The following is a 24,340-nucleotide window of genomic DNA, read 5'->3' on the forward strand; positions in this document are numbered from 1 at the left end:
CAAGAAGCAATGGGTTATTTTTGGCCTGGAAACCTAAGCTCTAGCAGGTCCCGTGTGATTTCTGGAAAGAAGCAACTCTGTCTAATAAGTGATTTTTTTTGTGCTGTAGAGAAACTTGCATGAGAAAATGATGAAAGAGGTAATATTGACCAAGATGTCATGTACTCATAAACAGGCATGGTGACTGGTACCCCTTAAGTACTGCACTTAAGGATAATAAAATAATAATATGTAAAGAAACTTACAGATCTACTTAATGAAGAAATATGTACTAGTCATCAACACTATTCCAATTATGCCAGTTTTAACTATGTTAAGGGAACCTATACAACCTGATGTAAATAGGCTTCATTGATGTATACTTCAGGGAATGTGATTGATTCATGGAGAAAGACACATTTTTTTCAATTGTTTTATTAAAAGAAGAAAATTTTAGCCTTGCACAAGAGAGCTTTGCAACATTGTCCAGGCCCTGAGTTCAAGCTCAGGACTGGCTTGCACACACATGCACACACACGCATACAAAGAATTATGAGGCCAAGATATTTTAAGACATGGCTGAAGCAGACCATTGTTTAGAAAAAATAACTTGTTGCTTATATAAAATACATTTACTGGGGGCTGAGAAGTTGGCTCGGTGGTACAGTGCTTGCTAAGATGATTTCAAGTAAAAGAACATTTCCTCTTTCATAGGGATATGCATGCTGGATCAGTTTAGATTAAATAAATCATACCTTTATGGTATATGATTACACATTTATGATTTATAAAATTTTTTATGATACTAGGGTTTGAACTCAGAGCCTTACAGTTGCAAGTCAGGTGCTCCTCAACTTGAGCCAACCCTTGTCCCTTTGAATTAATTTTGTATTGGGTAAGGCCTCACTTTTTTCTAGGATTACCCTTGGACCACCATCTCCTGTGACTATCTTTTGAATAGCTGGCATCCCAGTATGACAGCTGTAGCAGGCATGTGTCACTACTGCCTGGATTATTGGTTGAGGTAAGGTCTTAATATTTTGCTATTCTTAAACCACAAGCCTCCTGATCTCTGTCTCACAAGTAACTGAGAATCCAGATTATTATGCCTAGCATAGAAATATATTTCTAAACAACTATTAGACAAAAATATCTTTTTGAATTTAAGAGATATATTTATTAAAAAACATTTAATGGTTGAAAAAGTAATTAAAGAGTTAATGCTTATGCTGAAAGTCCAAAAAATATTAACATTTTCAAGAGGTACATATACCAAAATATTCTTATAAAAATTAGATGAATGCAGCCAGACTCAGTGGCTTTGGGAAGGGGAGGTTGGAGAAACAATTATTAGACAAAAGTATCTTTCTTATTTTAAAATATTTATTAAAATACATTTTTCTTAAAAATACTTAATGATCAGAGTATACTTAATAAAGATCTGTATACTCATACTGGAAATACAAGAAAATTTGACATTTATAAGAGGTATGTATACCACAATATTTATATAAAAATTAGAGAAATACAGTTGGTAAGATAACTATTGAGACCAGTCTGGACAAAATGTTTGTGCAACTGTCATCCTAACCAATAAAAAACTGGGCATGGTGGTATACACCATCATTCTTGCTACTAGGAAAGCATAAATAGGAAGATCATGGTCCTGGATGGCCTGGGCATGACTGTAATTCCATATGATGAAGGCACCAAAGGACTTAGGGAAAGGCTCAAGTGCAGTGGTGCCTGCTTGGCAAGTACGAATATTAAGTTCAAACCTCAGTATTTATTTTTCTTTTGCATGAATGCTGCAGTAAATTTATGCACAAAGTGAAATGAAACATAGGCCAAAGCTGTAAAAGACAACTACGGGATGTTGCTGAGCCTGCCAGTGAGCAAGTTTGGAAGGCACGCTAAGCAGTTGAGACATATGTCATGGATGAAAAAATACAGGTGTTTATTCCAGGAAATTAAGCTATGTTGAGAAATCCTTAAGTAGAAGTACATTGAGATTAGTATGAAAAAAGAAATGTCTCAGGTACCATCCAGTGGAAGTAGCTCTAAATTCTTGAGTAGGTTGAAATATTTTCAAATTTTAAGAAAAGACAGCATTTACAGAAATGGCGTATAACAGTCAGATGTTCAGAGGTGTTTTGCAAAGGGGATAGGTTGTAAACCTCCTGGCTTATTTTCAAAGAGCAATAATCTCAGAGGTAGTGATTTCAAAATATATTTCACTTCTGCTTTCCTCTCTTTTGTCACCTGAGATAGGAGAGGACCCTGCTCTAGAAGTAGCTATAAATGTTTCATGTATAGTGAGCATACTGAAAGGTAGCCACAACCTGTTGGTCCCACAGAGAAGAGGAAAGCATGACTGACTACTGCTGTGTACTTCAATACCGTGCCTAGTGGGGAGGAAAAGGATGGCTGCCCAATGGCAGGGCAAAAGATACTCATTTTCACTGCTACTGGACTGAGAAACTAGTTCTTTTTTTGCAATTGAGAAATTGCATGCAAATTGTATAACCTGATAGAGATTTTCAGACAGCAAAACAGTTTGTTATTTTATGTACACATTTTGTTAGCTTCCATATATCAGGGGATTTCCTGCAAATTACAGAATAATGTGCATATTGTCTTGTAATTATAGAAACATTGAAATTCTTAATTTCAAGATCCTGTAATTACATAGAATGTGGTGAATTTGTATCTGTTGTTTTTTTTTTTTTTTGTATCAGACATCCATATTACCCAAGTGGCAACATATAATATTGCTTTAGAAAGTTTGTCTTTGTTAATTTTTTATTGCAGCCTCTTGTGGTGAAATGATTTATTTACGTTTCTTATTTCTGTCCCTATTAATTGTTCTGATACCTAACTGAGGCACTCTGAACTGATAATCAGTAGGCTTTTCTATTTAATGCTACAAGAACAAGCTGCTTATGATGACCCAACAGAGACATGAGGGAGGTTTGTGAAAGGGGGTTATTCATCCAGCTCTAATCCTTGTTTTCAGAAAGGCAGTGTCTATAAGTGTTTTCTAATTAGTGAATAGAGACGGTTGTAATTTCTTGTAGATACCTACCTCCTTCCAGGACTGAGATGGTTTTCCTGACTTCTCTAAATCTTGGTTTTACATTTGTTGTAAATGAAGTTTTAAAATGAACATTTAAAAAAAGAAGAAAGAGTAAAAGTAACTATTTTTTTTGTTTCTCCAGCTGGGCACTGGTAGCTCATATCTTTTTTTAAATATGCTTTTTATTGTGAAATTACTGTACAGAGGGGTTACAATTACATAAGCAAGGTAATGAGTACATTTCTTATCAAGCATTGTTGCCTCCTTCTTTGTTTTTCCCCTACCATCTCTTTCCTCCCACGTCCACAACTTTAAAGTATAATGCTATTTTGTGGTTTTTTTAAAAAATGCTATTTTAGTAGATCATGATGGTAATGTGATTTTAAAACATAATGCTATTGATTGTGATGTTTTAGCATCATAATTAACTTTAATATTATATATCATAAAATAGCATCTACAAAATAAAATGTTTTTCTTTATTGTTTCCTGCTTGCTTGTTTGTCTTGCTGATCCCTTTGTATGCATGAAATGTTTACTGCTCTGGGATAAATTCTTGGGTTTGGTGAAATTGCTTCTACCAGACACCTAGGAAATATAAGCTAGGGAACAAGACACTGATATTTAGGCATACCAGGAGGAAATATATTGCTTCAGTGAACTGAATATAAAACATGAGCAGTGAAAACACCTGGAAATCAAAAAGAACAGATTTTAGTTATGCTTCTCTTTTTCAAAGAACTTAAGTGCTTAGCTATTATTGTTGGTACTAGAGAAGTAAGTTGGCAGTGACATTTGAAATATGATAAATAAAAGCCTACAGAATGTCTGCTTCTACTTTTTTGCACTTGTCTGATTCCTTCTCTAGAAATTGCATAATGGAAACTACCATACAGTTAATGCGACTCTAATATATCGGCCTTACTTGTTGTAATAAATGTATTCTCTATTACTGTGTAATGATAAAGCCATAGTTATTGAAACTTCCCAAGTTATTGAAAAAGTGGGATGGGTGGGTTTTTTTTGCTGTTATCACCTGTATTATTAATTGGAGATAATTACTGCAGAGCAGCTGGCTGTTGGTTTTAGGGAGCATCAATTGTTCTTCTCACCCAGCTGTTAACTAATAAGGATAGTCAACACATCTGTTTCAACAGCTGGTAATTAACAAAAGCCTAATTGCTGCAACTCTTTTAACATCCAATCTGTGAAAAAGAAGGGATGTAGAAGAATATTATTTACTTTGTGCTTTTCACTTTCTGAGGCCAGTTTCTCTTTTTTCCTCTCTTCCTCATTTTTTTTTTCTTACTTTGAACACCACTGCCTTTGTATGAACATTGAATGGCAGGAGAACACAATATGGTAATCCAGAGCTTAACTTTTTCAGATCTTTGTTGGTGTTTCTTATTGCAACATTTCTTTGCTAACTTGCAAGATAAAATGGATCAAAAGCATTTTGAGTAGTTCCATACAACAGTTAAAATCCGTAGCAGTGTGCCCTAGGCTGAATCTCCCTCTTGTCTGATACATCCAAGGAAGCAGGGAATTCTTCTTTCATATGATTTTCATATGCTTCAACAAAACTCTCAAATAATTTTGACATTTATATACTGAATTTTTGTTTAAATTATCATATGGGTTGATTATCCTAACTGAAGTCAGGTGTAGCAAGCCCCCTTCTTTTAGTTAGAAGCTGTTTACGTTGTCATCTCTTTAAAACTTTAAAGTACATATTTTTATACTTAAATGTCAACTTTAATTATTTAACAAAAGATTTAGTACATTTGTGAAACATTGGTATTTTTTCCTTAAAATGTGATTTGATATTTTTAAAAAGTTGTCTTTCATAGATAGCTTTGATTACTTCAAGTACATGTAAAAATCTTCCCTTTTCCTATTTTTAAAATTGATGTATAAAATATGATTGATTAAGGCATTTTCTTTAAGAATATATTTTACCAGTTCCATGGCTAGATTTGGTTCATTAGCTGTATTCATAAACTTTTATATATTCTTCATAATCTATATAAGGACAAAAAATATATGCCTATTAGAAATCTCAGTATCATTCCAAATCTCCCTTCAACTCATAATTTTTTAGAATAATATTACATTTAGCTAGATTGATAGTGATTATTGAACTTACTTTATACAAGTATCTGAAAAAGCCTGAGCCTGATAGTCAATTTCTTTCAATTACACTTGCTTCACTAACTTTTCAGTTGACAATATTTCTATGCAAGCAGTTCTTTAATTGATGTTGAAAGGTATAGAAGAAATTCTACCCAAGCACTTACTGTGGACTGAATTGGAGATTGCATAATTTCAAATTTTTTTGCTGGCACAAGTTTAGTTCAGCAGGTGTTTGGGTGACGAAGTGTACTATAGATGTAATGAAAAAACATACATGATCCTGAACAAATAAACAAAATACTGCTGTCTAAAATTCTAACTAAATAGAAGGGCACTGGCATGTAGAGAAATGTTTACGACTCAAGTATAAAAGAGGGAAATATTGTCATTTGGGGAAATGTTTGCTTCTTGGGTTTAAATAAGAATTTAATTTTCTCTGTGTGCTCATGTTCTTAGGTAGTACCAGACAGCTTAGTGAAAGGAATGTATCCTGCCCTGAGGAGAGAGTGGCCTAAGCATTCAATCCACCGCTGAGCTATACTCCCAGCCAAGAAACCCATGTTCTGGCTGGTACTTTTTTTTCTTGTATATAGTTGTCTACCCACCCCCCCCTTTGAGGAAATTACTTCAAGAACAGGTGATGTGGTTGAGAGAAATTCAATAAGTGAATAGATATTTTTAAAGACCAACCACATGTGCTATATAATTAACCTGTTTTTCTAGATATTAAAAGTCACAAATTGAATTCAATGATGAATAGACAGGTGAAGCCAGGGAGAAAATTAGTATTTTTTTACATGCCTGTAAGAGTAACTTTCAGAGATGTAGTTGAGACATCCAAGTGGCCAAACGTCTGACACCTAACTAGAAACAAATTTAAGGCCATGTAGTATTTTATGAGATAAAATTCATTCAACTTAAAAGACATAGGAAAAGATAAATCCCCCAAGTCTATATTAATGCACAAAAATGTAGCTCAAGTTTACTTAAGGCTTGATAAGTAAATTATACCAGACATTTTAAGTAAAAGATAAACTATATATCTGACAATATATTTGACAAGGGAGTGATCTGTATAATATATAAGGAACTATAGAAACTCACAACAAAAGTAAACCTGAATAACCAAGAAATGGGAACATCTGAAGTATCCCTCAAAAACTTAATGGATAATGAAAGTATAATCCAAAGCCAGATGCCTGTGACTCTACCTCCAATTAATCAGACTAGAGTCATGGTTCAAGAGGTAGAGTGTCAATAGTGACCACATAAGTCAATCAAGAGGGCTGGGAAGGTGGCTCAGTGGTAGAGTGCTTGCCTTGCATGCATGAGGCCCTGGGTTCGATTGCTCAGCACCACATAAGCACAAAAAGCCAAAAGTGCACTGTGGCTCAATTGGTAGAGCGCTAGCCTTGAGCTGAAGAGCTCAGGGACAGCACCCAGGCCCAGAGTTCAGGCTCCACGACTGACCAAAAAAAAAAAAAAAAAAAAAGTCAATCAAGAGAGTGAGGCTCAGAACAAAAGTCCAGATATTGGCACAAAGGGGGGAAATACAAATACGATACATATGCATGTTCAGCGGTGAAATCTTGTCATTTGTGACAACATGAATGGAACTAGATGTGGAAAGATTTATCCATGGGTATTAAGAAGGTAGTAAGAAAATCTAGTGTGTTGTTACACAGTAGGTGAGTACTCATTATAGTAATGTTTGACACAGTTCAAAAAGCTAGAACTAGAAAGGGTTTGGAAAGTTTTTAAACCATGATAATGATTAGTGTCTGGTATAAATTTTACATAATTTACAGTGAAACACTATAAGGGTTTTTATTATTAAGGATATTATTATATCCTTATATTATTAAAGGCATTTTGATATTTTTTCAGTTATAATAAATTTAAAAGTACAAATACTTTCAGTAATGACAGTGAATGGAAACTGAAATTGAAATAAGCAGTGTTATAATAGGATATAGTGACATTTTGAAGTTGGGAAGAGTTAGCACAGTAGTTACTGCACAGTTTCATGATTATTTACTGAACTGAAAGTTCTGGGTTCTGTTGCGAGTTCTGCCACTAGCCTTTATTTCTACGTAAATGGTTTCCTTATCTATGAATAAGTGTTTCTTAAAACACTCATTATCAAACCTGTTGAAGGGAATTTTCAGTTTTTATTTTGACCATTTTTTGATTATATTACTCTTCAGTGTGTGTGTGTGTGTGTGTGTGTGTGTGTGTGTTATGTATGTGTTTAAAAAATGAGACTATGGGGTTGACAATGCAACTAAGTAAAATAGTGTTTGCCTAGCATGCATAAGTTCCATCCCCAGCACAGCAAAAATTAAGTAAGTATGACTATAAAAACTTGTAACTGTATGCTAAGTAGCACATGTGACAATGTGTTGGAAGAGTAATGGTAAAAGTTACTATATAGAGTGATACATATATATATATGTGTACATATATGTACATATATATATACTCAACTGTCATGGTTGCTGCTTTAGTAAGTCTGAGTACTAAACTATTTAACCGTTGAAATTATTCTCCAGTACTAAGGTAGAACATAAGAGATCTTGTTTAAAGGCAAGGATAACAGTGTAATACAGAGCTTAAGGGTGGTAATATTGTATATTTGCTGCTCTCAACCACCTGACCAACATTGTTACATTGCCAATCTTTATCTCCCAATGTTTCCAGAAAACAATGTTAAATGAGAAAAATATTGTTAGAGTGATTGCAGCCACAGTTTTACTTTGCTTTCCATACATTCTGATTTTATATTGGACAATGCTACAATGCATATTTTTTTCCAGAGAAGTCCTTTCACATGTTACTGAAATCTTCTCTTCCTTCCATTTTGTTCCCTTCCCCTCTCCTCTCCTCCTCTCTCCTGTTTTCTCCCTTGACCTCTACTCCCCTTTACTTCCCTCCTTTCCTTTTTCCTCTCCTCTATTCCTCTCTATTTCCCTCCTTACCACTTCTCTCCCTTTCTCTCCACTCCCCTCATTTGCCTTCTCCACTTCCCTCCTCTCCCTTCCTTTGTCCTCTCCTCTCTTCTCCCCTTATTTATTCTCTCCTCTTCTCTCTACTTTCCTGTATAAAAGGAAATGACAAAGGATTAAGATAAATGAATCAGACAAGCTAATGTACCAAATTACAAATGATTTGGTGTATTTTAGTAGTGTAAAATGCATCCAATTTCAATACAAGTTTACAAAAACCTACTGCTAAAATTCTATTTCCTTTAGGAAGCATAATCTTTTTTACATGGTTAGACTCACAAAAAATTTAAGGAAATCACCAAAGATTCTTCTTCACAAAAATAATAGGCATAAACAGAGGCAATCTTTTTCCCATTAGTGAGGAAACAAAAAAGTTAAAGTTGTACTGTGGGCAGACATCTATAGAAAAGCAAGTCCTTTAAATAAGGATACAGGTGGACCTGTTGCAACAATGAGAAGTACAAGTCATTATGTTGAAAACAAACTTTACAACTTTGGGGGGGGGGAGGGGACGGGGAGGATTGGGTAGGGAGGGCAGGGGGAGGATGGAAAGGGATGGGAAGGGGAAACAATGCTTGATAAGAAATGTACTCATTGGGGGGAGTTCTCAAGATGGCGACGGGGCAGTAGGGAAACGCCACAGCTCTCTCCAACCAAAAAGAGAGTTCGAGTTCCAACCTTTAATCTCCCCAAGAGACCGACAACAACAAAAAGACGAACACTCAGAGAAAAACCAGAGGTGGAAAATAACAAAAAAAGAAAGAGAGGAAAAGAAGAATTTCAGAACAGAGAAGAGCGAAGACCCCTCCCCCAACCTTTACTGGCCGCGCGGCAGTGCGCCAAGCCGCCGGCCAGCCGGCCCGGCGGGGGCTGCCGGAGCCACAGAGACACAGGGGGCTGCTTGCAGATCACCAGGTACCGGATTGCAGAACAGCGGATCGCCAGGAACAGAGAAACCTACCAGCCGGGAGTCTCCAGGAGGATCCCACCCCACCCATCACTCTCCACCGGAGCGGAGAGGCTCCATCCCGCCAAAGCCGCCCGGCACCAGCAGCGCCACAAAGGGACCTGTCCGCAGACCACCCGCCCAATCGCGATCGCAACGACCCGGCGGGGGGCCGCCCAACCCAGCCCGCAACCACCCCAACTGAACTCGGACTGCAACAACAACTGACGACCTACAGGGTGAGTACCCATCAGGGGACAGGGAATCCATCAAGGGAGACCAGAGCTGGAGGGAATCCCCAGACCCTGACCTAGACTCCCTACCCCAACACCCGGACCACAGGACCCACTAAAACTGGGAACTGTTCGAGAGCCCCACCAGCCGGTGGAGCACATTCTGCTGGCCAGGCCAGAGCAAGAGCGCCCCGGGAAGGGAGCTTAAATGCTCAAGCCAGGAACAGTGCCCCTGGGTCAAGACTACCAACAGTAGAAGAAATTTGAACTGTGTCCTCCAGGCTGCATAACCAAGGTGGTATACACATTAGCACAGGCCTAACGAGCGCGCTCCAGGCTGGGGCCGGAACCAGGCCAGGGGACCGGCGCCTGAACAAAGCAAAAAGGGTCAGAAGTGGGGCTGTGGCTCAAATGGTAGGGTGCCAGCCCTGAGCTGAAGAGCTGAGGGACAGCACCCAAACCTAGAGTTCAAGCCCACAACCAGCCCAAAACAAACAAACAAAAACACATCAGGAGCCCATAGCAGACTCCAGTATTTGGGAGAGTGCATCCAGAGCATCTGATCTTCCCAAGAGCACCCGCAGGAGCAAACACAAGCAGTCTAGGCTGCTCAACCCTTCCAAAGGCGGGAATTGCTACAGCAGAGAGCTGAGAATCCTAAGTGAATAGCAGCTGGAAATAGGCTCCCAACAGAATCCAGATCAGACACAGACTCTCTCTACCAATAGAGAATCAGCAACCAAGCAAAGACAGACACACCAAAACAAGATTGAAGAGCAGTCTCCTGAACCCCCATGCGAAAATCACAGAGAAAAATCACAAGGTTTACCACTACCCAGGACAGCAAGCTCACCTCAAAAGCCAGCAGCCACGCAGGGGAGAGCCCCAGTGGGAGCAAAGCAGGAATGGAAGACAAAAACTACATCCAAGGGTTGCTGGAGGCAATGACTCAAGAAATAAAGCGAGAAATGGATCAGAAATTGAAAGAGCACAAGGATGAACTATCAAAAGATATACAGGATATCAAACAAAAATTGGATGCAAAAATAGAAGCTGCACAAACCTCAGTAAGAAGTGAGATAAACGCCAAATTAGAGGTAATGCATACTGATATCACCTCATTGAGAGGTGAGATCAGTACTCTGAGAACCAACATTGAATCCATAAAGGGATCCATTTCCACCATGCAAACCACAATAGAAGCCACGGTCAACAGAGTGAATGAAATGGAAGGTAGAGTGTCAGATACAGAAGACAGAATACACCAACTGGACCAAAAAGTGACAGATATGGAAAAATCACTCAAATTAAACCAAAGGGAAATTCAAGAGCAAGCAGATAATACTAAAAAATTTAACCTTCGCATAATCGGAGTGGACGAAGGTGAGGAATTCCAGAGCAAGGGAATGCAACACCTATTTAACAAGATAGTCAATGAAAATTTTCCCCACCTCAAAAACGACCATCTTAACTACATCACAAAAGCTTATCGAACACCCAACAAGCAAGATCCCAGGAGAAACACTTCTAGGCACATAATAGTAACAATGATGGATCTGAATAATAAGGAAACAATCCTGCATGCAGCAAAAATGAAGAAGGAGCTATACTACAACGGGAAAAAAATTAGAATCACTGCAGATCTCTCCACACAAACAATGAATGCAAGAAAAGCCTGGGAAAGCACCATACGAGCCCTGAGAGCCAATAACTGCCAACCCAGACTGATATACCCGGCAAAGCTAGCATTCACATTCGATGGAGAACTGAAAACTTTTAATAGCAAAGAAAAACTAAATGAATACATAAACATTAAGCCAGCATTACAAAGAATTCTAAGAGGGGGGACACAACCTGAAGAAAGCAACCAGGAACTGGGACCTGCCCCAAACAGGCATTACTCAAAGTCTAACTGAGCAAGCACAGGAGGAAAGGAAAGAAGAAAAACTTAGGAAAACGGAATGGCAGGGACAACAATGCATCTCTCTATACTTTCTCTTAATATAAATGGGCTGAATTCGCCAATTAAAAGAAAACGAACTGAGGACTGGATCAGAAAACAAGACCCATCCATCTGTTGCCTTCAGGAGACCCACCTCTCAGCCAAACATACAAACAAACTCAGAGTGAAGGGGTGGAAAAGGATCTACCAATCAAATTCCCCCAATAAGAAAGCAGGTGTAGCTATCCTGATATCTGACAAAATAAACTTTTCATTAAAATCAGTACAGAAAGACAAGGACGGACATTACATATTAATAAAGGGAACAATCCAAGAGGAGGATATAACCATCATCAACTTATATGCCCCAAATATCGGTGCACCCAGATATGTTAAACAAATGCTCTCAAACTTACAGAATAAAATAGATCCCAATACGATAATACTAGGAGACTTTAACACGCCACTCTCACCAAAGGACAGGTCTACCAACCAGAGGATTGGCAAAGAAGCTACCGAATTAAGTGAGGCCATACTTCAAGCGGAATTAACTGACATCTACCGAGTATTTCACCCTAAAACAACACAGTACACATTCTTCTCAGCAGCTCATGGAACTTTCTCCAAAATAGACCATATCATAGTTCATTCAAGGAACTTAAGCAAATACAAAGGGATCGACATAATCCCCTGTATCCTATCTGACCACAGTGGAATCAAGCTAGCTCTCAATAACAAAGCATACCGCAGAAATTTCTCTAATACATGGAAATTGAACAGCACACTCCTTAACAAGGCCTGGGTAACAGAAGAGATCAGAGAAGAAATAAAGCATTTCCTACAACTCAATGAAAATGAAAACACCTCACAAAGAAACTTGTGGGACACAGCAAAAGCAGTCCTGAGGGGCAAATTTATTGCCCTCAGTGCCCACATCAAGAGAATGGAGACAGACCAAGTAAATAATCTCATGTTGCAACTAAAACAGCTAGAAAAACAAGAAAAAATGGGACCTAAAGCTACTAGACGAAGCCAGATAACCAAATTGAGAGCAGAGATTAACCAATTAGAAAATCAGAAAACCATAACCAAAATAAACCAAACAAAAAGCTGGTTCTTTGAAAAAATAAACAAAATTGATGGCCCGTTGGCAAGATTAATTAAAAAAAGAAGAGAGGAAACCCATATTAATAGGATTAGGGATGCCACGGGAAACATCACAACACGTACCCAAGATATCCAAACAATTCTAACAGACTACTTTCAAAAGCTATACTCTCTAAAGGAAGAAAATCTGGCGGAAATGGATGCATTCTTAGAGAAATACAAGTTACCCAAACTGAGCAAAGAAGAAGTTAACCAATTAAATAAGCCAATATCCTATAATGAGATACAGGAAGCTATCAAAAGTCTTCCAACAAAAAAAAGCCCAGGACCAGATGGATTCACAGCAGAATTCTATAAGACCTTTAAAGAAGAACTAATACCCATACTCCTCAAGCTCTTCAGAGAAACAGAGAAGGAGGGAGCTATCCCAAACTCATTCCACGAAGCCAATATCACACTCATCCCCAAACCAGGCAAAGACCCAACCAAAAAGGAGAATTACAGGCCAATCTCCTTGATGAACACAGATGCAAAGATCCTTAACAAGATTCTAGCTAACAGAATCCAGAAACACATAAAAAAAATAATACACTATGATCAGGTAGGCTTCATCCCAGAGACACAGGGATGGTTTAACATACGTAAGTCAATAAATGTAATCCAGCATATCAACAGAGCCAAGGTCAAGAATCACATGATTATCGCCACAGATGCAGAAAAGGCCTTTGATAAAATTCAACATTCATTCATGCTAAAAGCTCTGGAGAAAATAGGAATAGAAGGAACATTTCTAAAAACAATAAAAGCCATTTATGACAGACCAATAGCCAATATTATACTTAATGGGGAAAAGCTACAACCAATCCTCCTAAAAACAGGAACAAGGCAAGGATGTCCACTGTCTCCACTCCTCTTCAACATAGTCCTAGAACCCTTAGCCAGGGCAATAAGGCAAGAAAAAGACATTAAAGGGATCCGCATAGGGAAAGAAGAAGTGAAACTATCCCTTTTTGCAGACGACATGATACTATACCTCCACGATCCCAAAAACTCCATCCCCAAACTTTTAGAAATCATAAGTCACTTCGGCAAAATAGCAGGATACAAAATAAACCCACAAAAATCAGTTGCCTTCCTATACACTGATAACGCACAGGAAGAGAGGGAAATAAAGGGAGCAACCCCATTCACAATAACCTCCCAAAAAATAAAATATTTAGGAATTAACCTAACCAAAGATGTAAAAGAACTATTTAATGAGAACTATAAAAAGTTAAAGAAAGAAATTGCAGAAGACACTAGGAAATGGAAAGACCTCCCATGCTCCTGGATAGGCCGACTTAATATAGTAAAGATGGTGATACTTCCAAAATTAATATACAAATTCAATGCAATTCCTATTAAAATCCCAATGACGTACATCACTGAAATACAGAAAACAGTCCAAAAATTTATATGGAACAACAAAAGACCTAGAATAGCCAAAACAATTCTAGGGGATAAAGACAATATGGGAGGGCTATCCATGCCGAACTTCAAACTCTACTACAGAGCTATAATCACAAAGACAGCATGGTACTGGCACAAAAACAGACCCGAAGACCAATGGAACAGAATAGAAGATCCAGATATAAATCCACAGGCCTACAGCCAGCTGATATTCGACAAAGGAGCCAAAGACATACAATGGAAGAAACACAGCCTCTTCAACCGCTGGTGCTGGGAAAACTGGGCAGCCACATGCAGAAAACTAAAAGTGGACCCCAGCCTATCACCATGCACCAACATCAACTCAAAATGGATTAAAGACCTTAACATTAAACCTGAATCTCTGAAACTACTGCAGGACAGAGTAGGAGAGACACTTGAACTAATAGGCACAGGAAGGAACTTCCTGAACAGAGTCCCAGGGTCACAACAAGTTGGAGAGAGACTCGACAAATGGGACTACCTTAAAATAAAAAGCTTCTGCACAGCTAAATCTATCGCAACTAAGCTAGAAAGACAACCAACTAATTGGGAAAAAATATTTACCAGCAATATATCAGACAAGGGGTTAACATCCTGTATATACAGGGAACTCAAGAAACTAATCCCTCCCAAACCTAACAAACCAATTACTAAATGGGCAAGGGAACTAAAGAGGGACTTCTCAAATGAAGAAATAAAAATGGCAAAGAAACACATGAGGAAATGTTCATCATCCCTGGTGGTGAAGGAAATGCAAATAAAGACAACCCTGAGATACCACCTTACCCCAGTCAGAATGTCCCACATCCACAAATCAGCCAACGACAAATGCTGGAGGGGATGTGGAGAAAGAGGAACCCTATTACACTGCTGGTGGGAATGTACACTTATACAACCACTTTGGAAAGCAGTCTGGAGGGTCCTTAGAAAGCTAAAGATTGACCTCCCTTACGACCCAGTCATACCACTTCTAGGCATCTACCCTGAACAACAGGAACCAATATACAAGGACACGTGCACCTCCATGTTTATTGCAGCACTGTTCGCAATAGCTAGGATATGGAAACAACCTAGGTGCCCCACCACAGATGAATGGATCCAAAAATTGTGGTATCTATACACAATGGAATATTATGCAGCCATTAGAAATGACAAAATAATGGCATTTGCAGGGAAATGGATGGAGCTAGAAGGAATCATGTTGAGCGAGGTAAGCCAAGAACGAAGAGACAAACGGTACATGGTCTCCCTCATAAGTGGATGCTAAATCCAAAAGGTTAGTGATACGACAAAACTAACAGGACTTAAGAAACAAAGAACTCCCGCTCATCTGGTTGAACCACTACTAAATATCCTCATGCTGCTGATCACAAATATGGTATATAACATGTGAACACTGTTATATATTACAGACTGTGGTAGACAATTTGCTCCAGGGAAGTTAGAATGAACTTGTGACTTTGAAATTATGTAATCATTTAATCACAATCAAAAAAAAAAAAAAAAAAAGAACCTCGGGGAAGGGAGGGAGGGAGGGGATGGTAGGGGGAAAACAATGGAGGGGGTAACAATGTTCAAGAGGAAGTGTACTCATAACCTCACTCATGTAACTGTGACCCTCTGTATAGTAGCTTTACAATAAAAAAATAAAATAAAAAAAAATAAAAAAATAAAAAAAATAAAAAAAAAAAGAAATGTACTCATTATCTTGCCCATGTAATTGTAACCCCTCTGTACAGTATTTTCACAAAAAAATAAATTAAAATTAAAAAAAGAAATAAAAACACCAAAAAAGAAAAACTGTAGGTCTTCACTAAAGCCACCAGCATGACCATGTTTATTGCAGCATTGTTTTACCATAGCCAGAATATGGGATCAACTCAGATGCCCCTCAATGGACAAATGAATGGATCAAGAAAATGTGGTATATATGCACAATGGAATACTATGCTTTTATCAGAAAGAATGACATTGCCTCATTTATAAAGAAATGGAAAGACTTAGAAAAAATTATACTAAGTGAAGTAAGCCAGACCCAAAGAAACATAGGCTGCATGGTTTCCCTTATTTGTAATAACTAGAATGTGCCTATAAATCTATGAGTAAACCCAATGGATAGTAAAAGATGAATAATTATACCTGGACATTATTATTAAACTAACAATCTAAACATTCACACAGTGAGAATAAGGGACGATATTTTTAGGAGAGGATAGCAAGGGCGCAATAACTATGTGCATGCAATGGTATAAAATGATGCTTATCAAAATGAACTTGAAGAAATGAAAGCAAGACGTTTTTTATTGTACTGTTTTTGGATCTTCTTTTCTCTTCCTCTTCCTCCTCTGCCTCCTCTTCTTCCTTTTCCTATTCTTTTTCCTCTTCTTCCTCTGCTTCTGCTTCTTTTTTCCTTTTTCTTTTTCATTTTTCTTTTTGTTAAATCCTTTCTGTCACTGTTTTTGATGTCTATATCCTATGTCTTGTATATAAGTTTATCTGATTAGGGAAGAGAAAAGGGAGGCCAGAAATGGTGAGACAAAGGGTGAACCAATTCAGTAGTGAAACCCACTACACACTATGATGGAACAACTTTTTGGAGAGGAAATTGGGAGAGGAAAAACTGGGAGAGAATGAGGGAGGGGGTGACACTGTTCACAAGGAAATGTAGTCATTACCTAACTAAGTCAGGTAACAATAACCCCTCTGTATATCACCTTTGCAATATTTTTTTAAAGAAAGAAAAACTTTAGGTCTTTAGTTGAGAATACCAGGCCTTGGACAGCATCAAGGTTAAGAAGCTAAGTCAGGTGTGTGTTGGAGATGGGGGAGGTGGTGAGTGAGATAGCTAGAAAAAACTTATGTGCTGTTTACAAAAGTCACATCTAAATCTAGTCATATAAGACAGATTGAAATTAAAAGGATATTAAAAAGATGCTATGCAAACAGTAATCAAAAGGATGTTGTTATAACTATATTAACATCAGTTGAACTACAATTGAAAGGTACAAGTTTGTTTTCAATCTGTTTGTTTGTGTTGCATTATATTTAATAGGTGAAAACATGCCTCCCTGGCAGAAGAGTTTCCTGTTACACTGCAGTGTTATTATGCAAGCACATGGTGATATAAAGCCACGATTAACTTTTTTATTCTTTGTTGTCATTATTTTCCCTGAAGACCCTGTTCTAAACAGTGTGGTTTTCAGATACTTTATTATTGTACTTCCAGAAATGCATTTATTTTAGTTAGATCAAGTATATTGTGGATGTTGTTTCTGTCCCTCTTTTTCAAGTATTTCACAATGAATCAAACGTTTATAAGGGTGAATGGGCAGCCTGGGCTCTATAGGAACCTGGTTCCATAGGTTCATGGATGGTAAAACGTGGTTTCTAGACCCCACTACCTATTTTTGTAAATGAAGTTTTATTGAAAGGCAGGCACATCTGTTTCTTTCCGGATTGATTATAGTTACTTTCTTGCTACAAATTTGAGTTGTTACAACAAAGACTATATGGCCCACAAACCTGAAGTATTTATTTTCTAGCTCTGAATAACCCCTACTATAACTATTCACCTAAGCCTACTACATAGTTTTGTACCTTCATATGTCTGTAAATAAATAGATTAATCTCAATTAATGTTGAGAAAAAAGTAGGAAAGAATGCATATTACATTATTCCATTGAAATAAAGTTCACTGACAAAGCTTATCTGGTGGTAGAGGTTAGTATAATAGTTACCATTAAAAAATGTAAAGATTGAATAGTAGGGGAAAAATAAAGGAGGGGTAACAATGCTCAATAGGAAATGTACTCATTACCTTATGTAACTGTAACCCCTCTGTACAGTATCTTTACAATAAAAATTTAAAAAATTCACATCTTTAAGTATAAGTAAAAGTTAACAAATCAGAAGATGTTCTAAATTTTTTTTTAATGTAAAGATTATATAGAGTCAGGAGGAGGTTTGAGAGTGGGAAAAGGATTCTGTTTAGTTAGGTTCTGGTTATACAGCTATAATTACAAGTGTAATTTAGACCAGAATGGTGTTTCATTTTATATGTTGTACTATGATAGAAACAGAACTTAGGAAACTCTTCCACCAACAAAAAGAATCAGGAAAGGGCTTTATGGAGGAAATGATTATTAAGATCAGCCTGGAAGGATTGGTGTAGATTGGACCTTCTGGCAAAAATGTGGTGTATCTAGGTGAAAGAAATATTGTGATTAGTCAGAATATAGGACCTATACTCAATCCTTAACTAAAGTGATAGTGGGGAATAAGAGAATAAGTTTAACAAGACATTGAAGAAAACCTTAAATGTCAAAGTCAGTAATTGACACTTTCTAATTTTACTGTTTACAAATATTTATTACACATTATTGTATTATGATTGAAAGTGTACATCTGTGCAATATGGTTTGAACTTTCAAGAAGCTAAAGGCTTAGAAAGGTATATAACTATTAATGCATTCTTTTTAAATGTTGATACATATTAAAACTAACAAGCACTAACAAAAAAAGAACTCATAAATAAAATAAGATGTGCTGAGCTTTCCATGTTGTAGAGATTACCTATGTTTCTTAGCTTATGGCCCTCTTATATCTTCAGAGTTACTAATAGTCATTTCAACATTTCACTTTTTTTCCCTCTGAATCCCTCTACTACTTAAAAGGATACATGTGAATGCATTGCTCTTACCCAGGTAATCTACAGTCATTTCCATCTCAAGGTCATCAGTTTAACAACCTTAATTCTATCAGGCCCTTAATTTCCTTCTGTCCTGTAAACTATCATATTCACAGATTGTGGGAAATAAGATAGCTCTTCGTGGACCATTATTTTGCCTGTCATGCCTAGACTAGAGTGCATATGAGCATGATACCATAGGTCAGATCAACTAAAAATGTGTAAAGATTGAGAAAAATAGCAATTCCTAAGACTTGTTAATTGGACAGGCTTTTACTACCTACTTTTACCCCCATAAACAGTGCTAAAGGCTACAGGCTTTCAAAAGCCTGAATCACTGATGTGGAGTCAGATATATTTTAAAAACTGTATCAGGCTGGGTGCCAGTGGCTCATGTCCATAATTGAAGCTAACTACTCAGGAGGCTGAGATCTGAGGATTGTGGTTCAAAGCCAGCCAGGGCAAGAAAGTCTATGAGACTTTTATCTCCATTTAAATACCAAAAAGCCAGAAGTAGAGTAGTGGCCTTGAGCAAAAAAGCTCAGGCCTTGAGTTCAAGCCTCAAGAAGGTAAAAACATCCTACATCAAATTTTTTCTTAGTTTATAATAATATTTGTTACATATAAATTTACATATAATATATTTCTGTTACAAAAGATAATTAACTGAATCCAGCTATGTTAATAATGTTTATATGTAAATATATGTATGAATTTTAGTTTAATCAGATATAAAATATAAGCTTAGAGAAACAAAACTACAAATTTTAAAAAACAGAAATAAAATGTGCTTATAACTAAAACTTAGAAAGATATATTAAAAGCCTATTTTGTTTAAATTTCTTTTCTATTGTTTTCTTCTTGTACTAGTGCTGGGGCTTGAACTCAGGGTCTAGGTGCTAACCCTAAGCTTTTGTTCTCAAGGCTAGCACTCTATCACCTGAGCCACAGCCCCACTTCAGGCTCTTTGCTGGTTAATTAAAGATAAGTCTCACAGACTTTCTTGTCCAGTCAGGCTTCAAACAGTGATCATCAGATCTCAGCCTTTTGAGAAGCTAGGATTACAAGTGTGAGCCACTAGCCCCTGGCTGGATTTCATTTTTGGTTGTTTGGGTTTGGGTTATTATTTGTTGGTGATGGTGGAGGTAGTTTTGGTCTTAGTTGTTGTTATTGTTTTGGTGGTACAAGGCCTTTGCACTTGCTTGGCAGGTGCTTTACCATTTGAACCATGACTCCAACAACTGGTATTCTTACTGTTTTTGAGATAGGTCTTACCTTTTAGCCTGGGCTTGCCTGGAAACACAATCCTGATCTCATCCTCATGAAGATCTGAGATGACAAGCACATCCACCACACCCAGTTGTTCATTAAGATGGAATCTCACAAACATTTATTTATTTATTTATCTATTTATTTTTATAGTACTAGAGTTTTAACTCAGAGCTAGATTTGATAGACAAGAATTCTGTCACTGAGCCATACCTACAGCCATGTTTTTCACTAGCTATTTTTGGAATAGAGTCTCACTGCCCAGGAATGCAACTGAACCATAGTGCACCTATTTTAATCTGTCTATCATTGCTAGGATGACAGACACAGACCATCAAGTTAAGTTTATCTTCACTGAGATGGACTTTTTTGCTGATCTGGCCTGGAACAGCAGTCCTTCTAGTCTCAATTTACCAAGTAGCTAAGACTACAGATGCCACTGGTATCAAGCCTCCCAGCCCAAAATATTTTAAATATTAGCAGTGGCTAATGTTTATATGGTAACATGTTTTTGATGGACCTATATACATAAGCAGAACAATTAAAATGAATATATAATTTTTAGAGTATTCTTTTTATGTTTTTTATTGTAAAAATAGTGTACAGAGGGGTTAGAGTTACATGAGCAAGTAATGAGTCCATTTCCTATTGAGCATTGTTACCTCCTCTTTTGTTTTTCCCCTACCATCGCTTGCCTCCCCACCTCTCTAAATCCCCCCTCCCCCCCAAGTTGTAAAGCTCGTTTTCTACATAGTGTCTTGTACATCTCATTGTTACAATGGGTCATCCTGTATCTTTGTTTCAGCATTTTGTTATTTCCCTTCCCCTCCCCAAATTAGAAAAAATGTATATACAAGATGCAGGGCACAGACATCAAATACAGTAAAAATGGGTTATACTGTGGAGGAACAACATAAACATAAAAGAAACAAAAAAATCACATAGTACATTTTAGATACATTAGAAACAACAGCAAGAAAAAAACAAGTTGTGTCCCTATCTTCATTTCACTTAACATCATCTTATGTGATCATATGTACATAGCTTTTGACCTTTCTGCTTGTCCTCAACTTATACTAGTTATTGCAAATAAGGGAAACCATGGGACCTATGTTTCTTTGGGCCTGGCTTTCTTCATTTAATATAATTTTTTCCAAGTCTTTCCATTCCCTAACAAATAGGGCAATGCCATTCTTTCTGATGGAGGCATAGTATTCCATTGTGTGTGTATGTGTGTGTGTGTGTGTGTGTGTGTGTGTGTGTGAGAGAGAGAGAGAGAGAGAGAGACATTTTCTTGATCTATTCATCTACTTAGGGGCATCTGGGTTGGTTCCGTAACTTAACTATGGTAAATAATGCTGCGATAAATACAGTTGTACTGGTAGCTTTCATATAGCCTTGTTTGTGATTGTATTCTTTACCAGTTTTTCTCAGATTTTTTGTACAGGTATTTTTTTTTTTAGTTGTGTGTATTCCTATGAAAATCCCATTAAGGGTTTTTTATTGTAATTATTGTTGACCACAAAATAGCTATTTTAGATTTTTTCATGGTCACTGTGTCCACTCTGATGAATCAGTAAGACCACATGAATTTTATAATTTTGTAATTTTAATTATTTTAGATTTTAGGAAGGTGAAAAGTGCATTATATATCATACAATATGCAGTAACCCCAAGGAAACCAAAGCTGTACTCCTTAATAAAATCCAATATGCCTGTAGTAAAATGTTTATAATTAGTGAGATGAAAGGACCATAAATAGCTCTCCATAGTTTATCTATGTTTAATTGGTTTTCAGAAGCTTGGTGGTCTTAAATTTTGTGAGTAAAGGGTGTGAACTATACTTTTTATGTGAAATATACTTACAGTGATTTTATTAAAAAGCAGATGTAACATAGTAGGGTCTTAAAAATATACTACATGAGGTTCCTTAGAAGACTAAACATAGCACTCCCATATGATCCAGAAATCTCATTCCTGGGTATTTACCCAAATGATCACAAACAAGCCAACACAAAAGCTACCAACACAACTGTGTTCATTGCAGCATTAATCACCATAGCTAAGATATGGAATCAACCCAGATGCCCCACAGTAGATGAATGCATCAAGAAAATGTAGTATATATACACAAAGGACTTCCTTGCTTTCATTAGAAAGAATGACATCACCCCATTCATCAGGAAATGGAAAGATTTGGGAAAAAATCATGTTAGGTGAAGCAACCCACACCCACAGAAACATAGGCTCCATGGTTTCCCTTATTTGTAATAATTAGTATATATCTAGGATAGTCCTAGCAGAGGTTCACAATAGCCCAAGAGCTATGTTCATATAACCACATAAAATGATGGTAGTTGAAATGATCTCCAAGGTAGGGAAACAAGAGATTTTTGTGGTTTATTGTTTTTCTTTTTTTTTGTCAGTCATCATTCTTGAACTCTGCGTCTGGATGCTGTCCCTCAGCTTTTCAGCTCAAGGCTAGTGCTCTACCACTTGAGCCACAATGCCACTTCCAGTTTTCTGGTGATTTATTGGTTTGGAGGTAAGAGTCTCACAGATGGGACTGGGAAGGTGGCTCAGTGGTAGAGCGCTTGCCTTGCATGCATGAGGCCCTGAGTTCCATTCCTCAGCACCACATAAGCAAAAAGAAAAAAGCCGGAAGTGACGTTGTGGCTCAAGTGGTAGAGCGCTAGCCTTGAGCTGAAGAGCTGAGGGACAGCGCCCAGGTCCAGAGTTCAGGCCCCACGACCAGATTAAAAAAAAAAAAAAGAGTCTCACAGACTTTCCTGTCCAGGCTGGCTTTGAACCTAGATCCTCAGATCTTAGCCTCCTGAGTAGCTAGGAGCCACTGGAGCTCAGCATGCTTTTTTTTTTTTTTTAGTGTACTGTTTGCAGTTATTTTCTCTTTCATTTTCCCCCTCTGGTTTATTCCCTATAGTCACTGTTTCTGATTTTGGTTCCCTTTGTCTTGTATATATGTTTATCTGATGGGAAAGGAAGGGGAATCACAGAAATAGTGGGACAAAGGATGAACCAGTGATATTCACTAAACACTGTGTTAGGGGAAGAAAGGGAGGAAGAAAAATGGGAGAAAATGAGGGAGGTGGTAACACTGCTCTAAAAGAAATATACTCATTACTTATGTAACTTTAACCCCCCTGTACATAACCTTTACAATAAAAACATATATACTGAATATATATACACTGCATATGAAAAGACAACTTGACAAATGTCATATGATTGTCTATAATTAAAATTCAAAATGGATCACAAGGTATCAGTATTATAAAAATTTTACATATTTACCTGGGCAGGGAAGATACCTTGATCACAAAGGTAGTTTTACCAGGACAAGGCTGACACACTGGATTGCTGACTTCTGTGATTTTTGCTGAATTTAAACTTGTATACATAATTTGTGGTAATGGGGGACAATGTTTGCACTTTCTTCAAAAAGGTGAAATGAGCTGGGTCCAGGGGCACATTCCTATAATCCTAGCTACTCAGGAAGCTGAGATCTGAGGATTCTAGTTCAAAGCCAGCCCATGAAGGAAAGTCTGTGAAACTCTTATCTCCAGTAAACCACCAGAAAACAAAGATGGCACTGTCGCTCAAGTGGTAGAGCACTAGCCTTGAGCTGAAGAGCTCAGGGACAGCAGCCAGGCCCAGAGTTCAAGCCTGTGACTCACAAAAAAAAAAAAAAAAAGGAAATGAAAAAATATTTCAGAAAATGTTACACTAGCTTATACACTAACTTACACACTATCTTATAGGAATGTAAGAAATGAGGTTTTCATATACATATATGAAAAAAATACTATTGGACCAATTAATGTTCATATTACATTGCATTATTGAAGTGTAGCCTGAACGGTTAAAAAAATCAGTGTTTTCTGGATACATTTGTTCTAATCCCAGATTTCCTTCTAATTAGTTGCAAAACCTTGGATAATTTCCAGAAGTTTTCCTGGACATGTTGTATTAGCAATAATTTCCTCATCTATAAAAGTAGGGGAATGTATTACCTCTGTGATCCTTTCCAAGTCTAAAATTATTTGGCTTTGTGATTTAATGTGTACTGTATGCTTCTTTATTTAGTATTTATCACACATAAGATCAACTACCTCTGTTCTGTATAAAAATAGAGTTCCTTAATGGTCTTGGAGTTACCAAAGGAAGGCTTAACTATATCAGACTATAACTATTAAAAACACATTTAAACCAAACATAACAAGATTTTAAAGTAAGATAAAAGTGCTTTATTCACTATACTCATAAATGTAGTGTTCAGTGATGTGAACAATGTAGTCTTTTCTTTGTCTTTCATTCTAAGTTACTAGCTGAAATTGTAAGGAAATGATGTAATTCATTTCTAACACAGTACCAGTACAAATAATTGTCTTATTTACATGATAGTGTTGAAATAGGTATATAAATGGATATTTGAAGACTCTGGTAACATTAGTAGACTAACTTTTATTTTCAAT

General features: G+C 37.1%; 1 protein-coding gene and 1 pseudogene across 3 annotated transcripts in view; both read left to right on the plus strand.

Annotated features, from left to right (window-relative positions):
• Positions 1–24,340, plus strand: part of Mipol1 (mirror-image polydactyly 1) — a 301,417-nt gene that overhangs the window by 173,391 nt on the left and 103,686 nt on the right. The gene's annotated exons all lie outside the window — the stretch shown is intronic.
• Positions 23,152–23,306, plus strand: LOC122106564 (annotated as a pseudogene).

The sequence above is a fragment of the Dipodomys spectabilis genome, unplaced genomic scaffold (genome assembly GCF_019054845.1).
Source record: "Dipodomys spectabilis isolate Male_0828 unplaced genomic scaffold, ASM1905484v1 ptg000042l, whole genome shotgun sequence".
NCBI lineage: Eukaryota > Metazoa > Chordata > Mammalia > Rodentia > Heteromyidae > Dipodomys > Dipodomys spectabilis.